The sequence below is a fragment of the Canis lupus genome, chromosome 6 (assembly GCF_003254725.2).
Source record: "Canis lupus dingo isolate Sandy chromosome 6, ASM325472v2, whole genome shotgun sequence".
Classification (NCBI taxonomy): Eukaryota; Metazoa; Chordata; class Mammalia; order Carnivora; family Canidae; genus Canis; species Canis lupus.
In genome coordinates this window covers 66,697,974-66,711,740 of record NC_064248.1, presented here as the reverse complement: position 1 = coordinate 66,711,740, position 13,767 = coordinate 66,697,974, and positions in this window count along the sequence as shown.

The following is a 13,767-nucleotide window of genomic DNA, read 5'->3' as shown; positions in this document are numbered from 1 at the left end:
TTTTAAAAGAAAATGACAACAGTTTGGAAATGGAGGACTGATTAGTAATTGCTGGGGGTTAGGAGTGGGAAAGTCGGAGCAAGAAAAGGTTATATTTTTATATGATTATGACTATAAAAGTTCAGCGCAAGGGATATTCATGGTGATAGAACTGTCTCATATATTAACTATGATGGTGAATACACGGATTCATGTTATAAAATGGAATGAAAATAGTGCAAGTAAAACTAGGGAAATCTAAATAAAATGGGTGGATTACATCAATGTCAATACCTTGGCTATGATTTTTTAAAGTATTTTATTTATTTATTCATGAGAGAACCAGAGAATAGAGAGAGAGGCATAGGTAGAGGGAGTAGAAAGCTTCTCACAGGAAGCCTGATGTGGGCCTCAATCCCAGATCCAGGGATCACTCCCAGAGCCAAAGGCAAACACTCAACTACTGAGACACCCAGGCATCCTCCTTGGCTGTGATATTTTATTGTAGTTTGCGAGATGTTATCACTAGGGGAAACTATATAAAGGGTACATGAGTTCTCTCTGCATTATTTTTTAAATAATTTTAATTCATTAAAAGAAAATATTTTAAAATAGTAGCCTAAAATTATCTTAATAAGTAGTGCAATAAGAAAAGTAAGTCACCTGAATTTCCAATGAAATAAGTGATAAAAGTGCATTTGAACTAGATTTGTTATTCAGATAGCATATTCAACCTACTTATCTATGTCTACCAACCTTCTAGTAATTATTTGGTTGAAATAATTTTAATGTATTGTGTATGTTGCAGATTGAGTTGTGTTGTCTCTTCCCCCTAAAACATGTTGAAAGCTTAACCTCTGATATCTGTGAATGTTTCCTTATTTGGAAGTAGGGTCTTTGCAGATATAATAAAGTTAGGATGAGGTCATATTGGATAAAGGTGGTCCTAATCTAGTGATTGGTATATTTATAAGAAGAAGGAAAACTTCCACACAGTGACGACGACAGACACACACACAGTAATACTATTATGTAACCCTAGAGCACAGATAGAATAATATGACTATAATCCAAGAAATGCCAAGGAATACCAGCAACAACCAGAAACTGGAAGAGGCAAGGAAAGATCATCCCCCCACAGCCAGAGCCTTCAGAAAGAGCAGAGCCCTGCCAATAATTTGATTTTGTACTTCTAGTCTCCAAACCTGTGAGAAAATACATTTTTGTTATCTTAAGCCACTAAGTTTATGGTATTTTGTTATGGCAGCCCCGGGAAATTAGTAACAATGGTATTCTCTTGAATGCAGTATTCCCCAAATCTTTTATGCCAGTGTAGAAAAGCAAATTAAACCACAATGAGTAATTAAGTTTTGAATTTCTCAGTTATTTTCCATTTATAAAATGAAAGTCTTCTTATTTGTCACATATAACCCAGGAAACTGTTCTTAATAATGACAAATGCTAAAAAATTAAAAAAATAAAATAAAATAAGATAAAATGTCAAATCCTAATGGAGATGATATTTTTTCTTTTTTTCTTTTTAATTAGTGTGTTTATTTTTTATTTTTAGTTTTTTTAGTGTGTTTATTTTTATTTTTTGTTATTCTTACATGTACATGTCACTAGGCCCCATATATGTAAAAGAGTAATTTGCATCACCTTATGTCCAGATTATTTTTTCATCCAGAGTTACAAACATAGATAAGTACACAGATATTTGTCTAGTTTGAAAATGCTTTATTCACATTTCTTCTAAAACATGGAAACTGTGAACTATAAATTCAAGAAAATCATGCTATGGAAACATTTTATGCTGGGTTCAGCCTAGATAGTTGTTGATACTGTCCAATATCAAAACGTTTCTAAAATGCTCCCTCACCAAAACCTCTAAAATACTAAAATATTATATAAAAGTCAGATTCATACATAAAAGAAACATTTTTTCAAAAGCCATCAATATGAAGGAGAAGCCTCATATAAACAAAAAAAATGTAAATGCATTCTTAGTAAACAGGGTTACAAAAAACTCTCACTGGTTATAATTTCACCATATATCCCTTCTGCCATTTCTGACCACAACACTACCATCATCACCATGAGAATTATGCTTTACAGAACATACTAAATTGAAGTGTTCAACCTTTTAATTCACTATTGCACAAATCAGTAATAATTTCAGAATAATTATGGCTTTTAACAAATGATCTTCAAATGTTTCACTCTTATAATGACTATGAAGGCATTGAGAACTATGCTTTAAAGTGCTAGATAGATAATTTTGCTTTATACAGCCAATACATATTAGAATAACAATGTGAGAAAAAAATTTATCCGGGATTAGTAAAATAGTCTGCCTTTCCTGATTTATTTTTTTTATTTTTTTATTTTTTTATTTTTGCCTTTCCTGATTTTAAACAAAGTTTTCTGAGTATCTCTGTCTGTCTCTCACACACAGAGTCATATCAACAAGGGTTCAAGTTTTGCCTCCAACATTTATTAACTCAGCAAATCTTGCCAGTTTACTTAATATCTCTGTATCTCTGTCCCCTTCTTAATAAAATGATATAATAGAATCTAAATTATAGGATTCTTGTTATAATCAAATAAAGTAAAACATAGGTAAATCCCTTATCTTAGTACCTGAAAAACAAGCAAGCAAACAATTAGTATTCAATAAATAAGAGGATATTTGGGAAATTCCCCCTGACTTTTTCATACCCTTAGTTCTTAACTCACAATTCACACAAAGTCAACTGTTTTCCACAAACACTGGTCCTCAGGATCATGTTTACATAGAAGTAAATTTTGAGCTTTTAAAATGAATTTATAAATTCATAGCAGAAATAATAGCCTTGAAATATAGAGTTTCTACCATCATGGTGAGAGAGAAAGATGCTTTGTTTTCTTCAAAAGGCTAAGAGCAATGATATAAAGAAGTCATAAAATTCTTTTTATACTGGCTTAAGGGACTTGAAGAAAGGGGAAGAAGACTAAAAGAGAGGTAAAATATGGTCTAGTTGAGTTAGTTGTGGCCCTCATCTTTCTCTCTGGATGAGTTCCAAGGTTGATAGAAACTCCATATAAGTTTAGAAAATTATCACAATGAAGGATCTTTACTGTTTCATCTCCTGGAGCTTAAGCCCCATAGAAAGGGCCCCATGCCCTGAATGCTGCAGGAATAGTATGGTATTAATGGAGAAAGGGGTGACCAGAGATTGGCAAACTCTTTCTATAAAAGGTCAGATAGTACATATTGTAGGATTAATGGGCCATATAATTTCTACAACACCTTTTTTAAATTATTTTTTAAAGATTTTATTTATTTATTCATGAGAGACACAGAGACAGAGGCAGAGACAGAGGCAGAAGGAGAAGCGGGCTCCCTGCGGGAGCCTGATGTGGGACTTGATCCCAGGACCCCGGGATCATGACCTGAGGTGAAAGCAGACGCTCAACCACTGAGCCACCCTGGTGTCCCTATATCAACTTTTTAATTGTGCCCTTCTAGTCCAGAAACAACCATGGACAATAAATAAGGAGAAAAAGAAAGAAAACTTTTTTATAGAAAGTGAAATTCAAATTTCATGATTTTCATATACCACAAAATAGTATCATTCATATTTTTCAACCATTTAAAATAGTGAGAATGATTCTTCACTCACAGACTATACAAAAACATGACACAAGTCAGGTGTGGCTGATGGGAGTAATAATATGTGGTTCCCTGATTAGGCACAGAGAGGATCTAACATTCTTCCACTGGGTTTCCAAGATCAGCGTAGAAGAACATAAAGGTGTTCTCTTTCCTTTGGAAAAGAAAAAGTAGATGAGAGTGAACAAAGACTTTAGTTGGAAAAGTGAGGATGTTCCCTGACAAAAACAGAGAAAGATGGGACCAAGAGGCTAAAGGGCACTGAAGATGACCATGGAACAGACTCAAATCTCTTTCTCTCCCTTGCTCATGGGGCTGTATTGTTGCTTAAGATTCTCCTGAAACCAGATCCTGATGAAGGGAAAAGATTTGAGAGTTAGGTATCATTAGACAGGGCATGGTGAAATTAAGAAGCCATGAGGAAGTGTCATCAGTGCCAGGAAGCTGCAAAGCACCTGAGTCAGTGCCTAGGTTTTCTTACTCCTTCCCTCCAGGAAGAGCTCAGTCTTTGAGAGTCCACTCCCTACTCATAATGCATATGAATTCTCATCCATAGCCAGAAAGTTCATCTAGCTACATGATTTAACACTTTCCCATATGAATAATCCATCCAGGAGCCCCTGTCCCACCAAATAAAAGTAGAGAGTTGAGCACATGGCTGTACCATGAAAGAAATTCTCCTTCAATAGCTTGAATTTCCTACTAAGCCACAACAGGGAAGGAATATTCTCCTTTGTAATAATCTTCACTTAACGAAGCAGTACATACCTTGGTTGGTCCTTAAAACTTCCCAATGTTTTGTGTTTTTGTTTTTGTTTTTAGTGAAAAAGATTTAGGTTAAAAAGTCATCACAAAAACCAATTTCATCATCACTCTTCCATGGATCTCAAAGCTACCACTCTACTTGACCTTTCCATGCTAACTTGGAATTCATTCCAGATTCCTAAATTCCACTTGTCACTTACATTCAATTTAGCCACCCAATCCTATTCATTCTACTCCTTTAATATCTCCCAATTTATCCCCCTCATCTTAGCCCCCCTCCACAGTAATATTTTAGGTCTTTATTTTTCTCTTCTTTTTGCAATGGAATTTTGTTTGTTTGTGTTTTTTTGCAATGTTTTTTTTTTTTTAAGATTTTATTCATTTATGATAGTCACAGAGAGAGAGAGAGAGGCAGAGACACAGGCAGAGGGAGAAGCAGGCTCCATGCACCGGGAGCCTGACGTGGGATTCGATCCCGCGTCTCCAGGATTGCGCCCTGGGCCAAAGGCAGGCGCCAAACCGCTGCGCCACCCAGGGATCCCTGCAATGGATTTTTAACTGGTTTCTCTGACTTTGGTGTTACCAGTCCTATTCTTTTTCCTCCATTTATATTCAGAATACTCATATTGAGTATATTTGAAATGTAAATCTGATCATATCAGATGTCTAACAACTCCTCATAACTTCATAGACCAGAGTTAATGCATAAATTTCTTAGCAGTGATTTTCAAGACCCTTTGCTCCATTTACTTCTCTAGGCTCTTTCCCCATAGTTCTTGGTCTAATCATTCTATAATTTACCCATCCTGACTTACATAGTTTGCAAATAATGGTCACTGTCCATTTTATAACTCTTTTTTTCCAAATTATGTTCTAGCCAAAAAATATATCCTGTTGTAGTATTAGTTATTTCTTCAATAAATAAAGGTTTTCAGTGTCAAACAATGTGAAATATGATACTACAATAAAATAAAGCTAACTGTATTACATTATTGTAAAATTGCCCAGGATCTAAAATATACTGCGTATTGTTATTCTCAAGGCAAAATAAAATAAAGCAAATGAAATACTATTTAATATAGACTTTTTTTAAAGTCATAGAACTCATGTATTCACAGTGAATGCATTGACTTTATTCTAATTCATCCATTTCATTTATCATTTTTTATTCCAAATCCCCAATAATCCCTTTTTATAAAAAATTTTCTCAAAAAACTATGATCAAATGTTTCTATCTCCAATACGTATATTATATAGTCTTCCCTTGGGTATCTTGTATGCAGAAAAACTTATCTGTTAGAGTGGAACACAATTATTTTGGGTTAAGTTCAAGACAGTCTTTTCTGAGTCATCAGCATTTACTTATGCTGCCACTTTCCATAGTGTATCAGTAATCTAACTTCACTAGAATCAAAGTGGTTCAAAGTTTTCATTTCAATCTTTCTCATCCAATGTTTCCTGACCACTAATTCTTCTAGTGAGAAAAAGTAATCACATTTACTTTGAGATAAAATATTCACCCAAGATCATGGAAGTTGGAATTCATTTCCCCCCTCTTTTTTTTTTTTTTTTAATTTTCTGAAGAAATTCAGGTTACAAAGAAAAATGCCTAGTTGTAGAGAAGTGAATTGTTTGGTGTCACTGTGAATTATGTTGTAGAAGAGTTTAGCAAGTCAGAGGGATAATTAGCTGAAGAGAAAAACTTAAGAATTTTTCCACTTCAATCATTGTATTAGTTTTGAGTAAGTATGGACTCAGTTTAGAAATATTGAATGTTCATGGGAAAATTCCAAGCAATCTGTGCTAAATATTGAATACAAATAATTCACTTTGAGAGACTGGGTGGGTCATCAGATTACAATTATTTTCCCTTCGTCCATGTGGCTTACTTATTTTCGTTTGCAATCATCCTTATTTTTACATGCCTTGGGCAAAGCTTTATTGAATTGACTAGAAGAACTTAAGGATTTTTCATTTAGTTTGCTGCATTGTTAATATTAGCTTGTCAGTGACTTGAGATTACCTTTTTCCCTCTTTAAAATTGTTTAGCAAGGAAAATGAAATAAATGGTTGTTTTATTTAGGAACATCTCATGCTTTTTTAGCAGTTTTATTCTTCAAGATACATACTATGTTGCCAAGCTACAGCTCTAGACAAATGAGAAAATGATTTTCCTGACTTTTGTTCATTTAAATACTCAATCATGACATTGTGTTAATGTTATTTTCAAATAGAATGTCCTTGCTTTTCATATGAAAAATGAGGTAAAAGGAATGATGTGATTGTTCAAACCTTTGAATCGATGCATATTCATCAGAATGGATGATAGGGAACTCAAACTGGCTGCATTTATTTAAATATTGTCATGATTTCCATGCCTAACCGTTAAAGTAAATGCAGAAATGTGCTGTTATGCAAAGACTTTTTTGCATGTATGTCCATCTCAGAGTCTTATATCACCTGTACCCTATAGCAACAGTTAAGTCAGAATCTAAGTCAAAGCCTTGAAAAATTCAAGACATTGTGACATGAATTTTTTTTTAAAAAAATCAATGATTTAGATAGAGTTTGCTTGATATATATGTGCAACACATTCCAAAGAAATTATTCAAGGATGCATAATTACTTTCAGAATAGTTCATCATATCTAATATTGACACGGGAAACAATGATTATAAATTGCAGAGATAGCAAAAGGACAGAACTTTAAGAATAGGAAATCTTAAACTCTTAAACAGTACCAATTCACAATTAATGGACAGGAGTTCAGTCCCATTTGATCTGGGAAGTTTATATTTGGGTAGTTTAAAATCCATCACATTGCAGAAAAGCCTATTCAATGAGTCCACTAATGAGCAGATGCTATGTAGAAAATAACATCTGAGTCACCAAAATAAACTGAATTGGTAGTGAAAAATACTTTTAGTTAATTACTTGGATAGTATTTTGTATGTATTTTCCATCTTGAGGCTACAATAACATATCAGAAGTGGAAGAAAACTGGTCATACCTAACCAGCTCTTCTGTGATTAGAAATCTTTACTAACAAATCTATAACCAATTCTTATTTCTAGAAGATAGTAGGAGGTTTTTATTATAATATTTTAATACAGAATGTTTGTGTTAAAGACACAATGAATATCATTGATTCAGAAATTTGTGTGCACATATATCTGTACGTTAAGTTATCATAATATCTATGAATCATATCCTTTGCCCTCATAGAATTATCCTGGTTTAAACGAAAATAAATATTAAAAGACTCAAAGCTTTATTCAGAGATAAAATGAAAGTATGAAGGATGCAACAAAGCAATGAGAATTTGATTGGTTGGGTTGGATGGTTTTGTTGTAAATAAAGCTTGAATGTAGGATTTCAGAGAAAGTTATCTTTAAATTTTGGTTTCTATAATGGCTTTTGGCTTGCTTACAGTCATTTTAAAAGGTTTATCAGGAATCATTTAGACTTTGCTCCTTTAGACAACCAATCATTATTTCTTACATGATTTCATGATAAACACAACCAATATTTACCATATTTATTTAAGATATGTCTAACAAATTAGGTATGGAAATTTGTCTTAGTGGCTGCCTTATAATAAATGAAAATATAAAATGAATGTTATAAAAGTATTCACTATAAGTAATTATAACTATACAAAATGCAAATATAAAGTCATTCTTTGCTTTTATATTTAATTTGAATTCTGATGAAATAAAATGTAATACTTTTCTAATTTCAGGCAGCAAAAGATGATATCACAGACTTTAACAGTAGAATCTCTTACAAAAATAATAATATGCAATTATATATAAAACTCTGGATATAATCTATAAAAACGGAATTTAAAAAATTAGTAAAGAGTATTTTAAAAGTTTACATTCATTATGCTGTACTCCACAAAATGCATTATTTAAGATAGAAAGTAGTATTCTAAAATGGTCTTTAATATTTCTCCTAAGAAATGCACTAGCAGAAGAGAAATAGAGTATGAGAAAATTGTGGTAATGCCCAGGAATTTAACCAGTGTGATATAGTGATATATATATATATATCATGATATATGTATACATATCAATGATATATGATGTGTACATATATCATTATATCATATTATTTATATATATATGTAGTAGTCATTTATATCTAAATATAAATAAATGATAGTACATAAAATAAGCATACTGGATATTAGAGTAAAAGATATATCACAGGTGTCTGTTAAGATAAGAAGTGAAAACTGTGATGCTAATTTCTAATAAAAGAAATGCATACTGATGCACTTCAGTTGCTTTTTACTTTCATTTTAAAAACACAGACTATTTCTTCTATGATGAAACATTGAAACGCTACGGGGTTTGGGTAGTCAACAGGATAAAAAATAGAGCTTTCAGTAAACACTCCTACACTAATCTTTTAAACTGTAGTTTATCAGCTCTACTGTCTCTTTGAAACCAACATGGTTTGGGCAGAAGCTCACAATCAAAAAGAAATCTGCTTTTTGTTAAACTTTCTTTTCTTCTGTTCAGAACATAGTTCTGAATAGAATGAATACCAATAAATAATAAATAAATAAATAGATAGATAGATAGATAAATAAATAAATAAATAAATAAATAAAACTGGTTTTGAAATTCCTTTTTTTCACTAAAGCCTGCCACAGTCTGTGCCACATCAGTTTCAAAGAGTCAGTTCCAGCAGTGGAGCAGCTCTGGTTTAATGGGCTGTTATGCAGCTGTCTATAGTGGGTTTTTCCTGTTCATTTTATAAATACTGATAGTAACTGTAGAGAAGAGATTGGAAACAGTACCTTAGAGTTGCAATTATAATACCATGTACAAGTTTTAATTATACATCTAAAACATAGTTTTCAAAATATTTTACATGTAGTTTGATTTGATCTATATATACAACTACTTTTCAACTTTTCTGCAGGATCACTGTATCCTTGAAGACTATTCATAATGTTAGATATAAAGGGTCAACTGATTCTAAAAATTATTTGGTTCTTTCACTTAGTGGCAATCATGAGATAGTCCACAAGGAAGAGCTTTATTCATATTATGTTTGAAAAGCTTAGACATAAAAGAAGTTTAAAGAGAAAAAAATCTGTTATTCCAATTATTTGATTTTGATTTTCTTTATTCAGTTGCTTCCTCATTAAAACTTCACAAACTGTTGACAAAATTGCTGTTAGCACTGAATAATTTCAAGTTTTGCAATATCACTCAATTGTAAGACTAATTCTCAAATCAATACAACATTACAGTTTTTCTTGGACTTTAAGAAATGAACTTTTTCATGTATGTTAGATAGGCAACATAAAAATAATCTAAAAAAATAATTTTATCTGCGATGCCAATATTAAATAAATAAATAATGCCTGACTTTGTAGTCAGCAAAAAACAGTCATTTGGGTAACACAAAGTAAGCATATGCATGAGTCTAAGATGGCAATATAAGAAGACCCTGAATACACCTCCCACTGATACATGAAATCTATAGCCACACGTGAAACAATTTCCATTCAAAAAGAACTGAAAACTAAATGAACAGCTCCCTCCACAACAACAGATAAAAGAAACACACCAAGATGGGTAGGAGAGGCAGAGGTGTTGTCTCACCAAGAAACCCCACACTTGGCATGGCAACACACAGTAAGGAGAGATCTCATAGGTGTTGGAGCTTCTCCCTAAGGAGTAAGGGGTTTATGCCCTACTTTGAGCAACCTAACCCTCAGGACCTGCACCCAGAGAGTTAAGATATCGAGAATGTCTGGCTGTGGAAAACAATGGGGCTTACATCAAGGGGACCCTGGGGGCTCTGGGGATCTGAAATACTCCTTCTGAGAGGCTCACTTACAGATGCCCTCATTCCAGGACACAAGGCAAAGGTGGCAGTTTGACATGTGACTGGATTATATGTGAAGGAGATGCATTTGCTAATCTTAAGCATCTTCTGAGGGCCAGAGACAAGTTGGGGCTTTCTTCAGGGTAAGGGCAAATATACAGTAAAGATAGTGGAGTTTTATTTTTTAACTCATTTACTGAGCTCACATTACCCTGATACCAAATCAGGCATGATTAAAAAAAAAAAAAAAGAAAGAAAGAAGAAGAAAAGCAAATTGAAAACTATAGGTCAATATCCCTGATGAACTTAGATGCAAAAATCCTCAACAAAATATTAGTAAAGTGAATTCAACAACACATTAAAAGGACCATACACCATGATCAAGTGGGATTTATCCCAGGGTAGCAAGGATGATTCAACAACTGCAAATCAATCAATGTCATACACCATATTAACAAAATGAAGGAAAAAGGTCATATGATCATTCTTAATACATGCAGAAAAAAGCAAGTAACAGAATTCAGTATTCATTTCTGATGAAAACTCTCAACAAAGTAGAGGTAGAGAAATCATATCTTAACATAATAAAAAACATACATGACGAGCCAACAGCAAGTCATACTCAACTGAAAAGTTAAAAAATTTTCCTCTAAGCTGAAGAACTAGACAAGGATGCCTACTCTCACCACTTTTATTGAACATAATATTGGAAATCCTAGCCATGGCATTTAGGCAAGAAAAGAAAAGGCATCTAAATTGGAAAGAGGGAATTAAAACCATCATTACTCACTGATGACATGATATTACATATGGAAAACCCTAAAATCTATGACAAAAAAACCATTGGAACAAATGAACTCAGTAAAATTGCAGGATACAAAATTAATATGCAAAAATCTGTTGCATTTCTATACATTAATAAGAATAAAATACAATTTATATTTCAATATTTACTGTCAGAAAAATAAATTAAGGGAATAATCCCATTTACAATTACATTTTTAAAAATCAACAAAACAGGGCAGCCTCGGTGGCGCAGCGGTTTGGCGCTGCCTGCAGCCTGGGGTGTGATCCTGGAGACCCGGGATCGAGTCCCACATTGGGCTCCCTGCATGGAGCCTGCTTCTCCCTCTGCCTGTGTCTCTGCCTCTCTCTCTGTGTCTATGAATAAATAAAATCTTTAAATAAAATAAAATAAAATTTAAAAAAATCAACAGGGATCCCTGGGTGGCGCAGCGGTTTGGCGCCTGCCTTTGGCCCAGGGCGCGATCCTGGAGACCCGGGATCGAGTCCCACGTCGGGCTCCCGGTGCGTGGAGCCTGCTTCTCCCTCTGCCTGTGTCTCTGCCTCTCTCTCTCTCTCTATGTGACTATCATAAATAAATAAAATTAAAAAAAAAAAAGAGAATACATTTAAAAAAAAATAAAAATAAAAAAAATAAAAAAATCAACAAAATATCTGGGAATGAATGTAACAAATGAGGCCAAGAAGTTGTACACTGAAAACTATAAGATACTGACAAAAACAAAACAAAATAAAACTGAATGACTCAAATAAACGAAAGATATTCTGCCCTCAATAGATTGAAAGATAATATTGTGAAAATGTCCATAGGACTCAAAGCCATATACAGATTTAAGGCAATCTCTATAAAAATTCCAATAGCACTTTTCAATGAAATAAAACAAATTTTGAAATTTCTTTAAAACCACACAAGATCACAAATAACCAAAGCAATCTTAAGAGGAGTAACACAGAAGGTATCATGCTTCCCAGTTTCAAACTATAATATACAACTACAGTAATCAAAACCATACGGTATTGACCAAAAAACAGACACATATATCAGTGCGAAAGAACAGAAGCCCAGGAATAATCTCACATATATATAGTCTATTAATTTATGACACGGGAGCCAAAAATACACAATGAAGAAAGGATGGTCTTTCCAATAGATGGTGTTGGGAAACCTGGACAACCACAGGCAAAAGAATGTAACTCGACCAATATCTTACACCATATATAAAAACCCAAAATGGACTGAAGAATTTATTTATTTGAGACAGAGAGAGAGAGAGAGAGAACGTGCATGTATACATGAGGGGTGGGAAGGGCAAAGGGAGTGGAGAAGCAGACTCCCTGCTGAGCAGGATGCCCTACATGGGGCTCCACCTCAGGACCCTGAGATCATGACCTGAGCCGATAGCAGGTGTTTAACTGTCTTGAGGTGCTCAGGTGTCCCTCAAAATGAATTAAAGACTTAAATGTAACCAGAAAAACTCCTAGAAGAAAATATGCAGTGAGCACCTTGATATTGGTCCTGGCATTGAATTTTTGGATCTGACTCCAAAGGCAAAGGCATAAGAACAAAACTAAAAACTAAAAACTAAAAACTACAAAAGAAAAAAAAAAAAAAAAGCTTCTGCACAGCAAAGGAAACCATTGACAAAGTATGAAGGCAATATATTGAATGAAAGAAAATGTTTGCAAATCATATATCTGATAAAAGATTAACATCCAAAATATATAAAGAACCCAAACAACTCAATACAAATAAAACAATTAAAAACAAACAACCTGATTTAAAAATGGGCAGAGGATCTAAATAGTTACTTTTTTAGTGAAGACATACTGACGGCCAAAAGGCATCTGAAAGGATGTTCAATATCACTGTCAGGGAAATACAAATCAAAAACCATAATGAGCATCACCTCACGCCTGTTATAATAGCCATCATCAAGAAGACAAGACATAACAAGTGTTGGAGAGGATACGGAGATAAAGTAAGCCTCCTGCACCGTTGCTGGGAATGTATATTGGTGCAGACACTATGGAAAACAAATAGAGTTTCCGCTAAAATTAAAAATGATCTACTGCATGATTTTGCTTTTAGGTATTTTGCTTCTGGGCATCTGCAGTTTTGCTTCTGGGTATTTATCTGACAAAAATGAAAACAGAATTTGAAAATATATATGCACCACTGTGTTCATCACAGCATTATTTACAGCAGTCACCATATGGAAACAACCTTGTCAGTATCCATCAGTGGATGAAAGGATACAGAAGACATGTTATATGTATACACACACATACATACATATATATGTGGCCATTTAAAAATATTATAAATATATAAAATATTTATAAATGGCCATTAACAGGAAGGGAAGTTTGCCATTTGGGACAACATGTTTGCAACCTGAGGGTATGATGCAAGTGAAATAAGTAAGTGAAATAAGTCAGACAGTAAAAGACCAATAATATATGATTTCACTTACAGAGGGAATCTCAACAACAAAATAACATAAAAACAAAAGCAAGACAGAATTCATGTATACAGAGAACAGATGGGTGATTGCCAGTGGGAAGGAGAATTGAGGGGTATCCAATATGTATGAAGGGAGTCAATTTATGGTGACAATTGATACCAGACCATGGTGATCTATTTGTGGTGCATACAAATGTCGAATTTTTATGTTGTACATCTGAAGCTAATAAAATATCATGTACCACTTTTACCT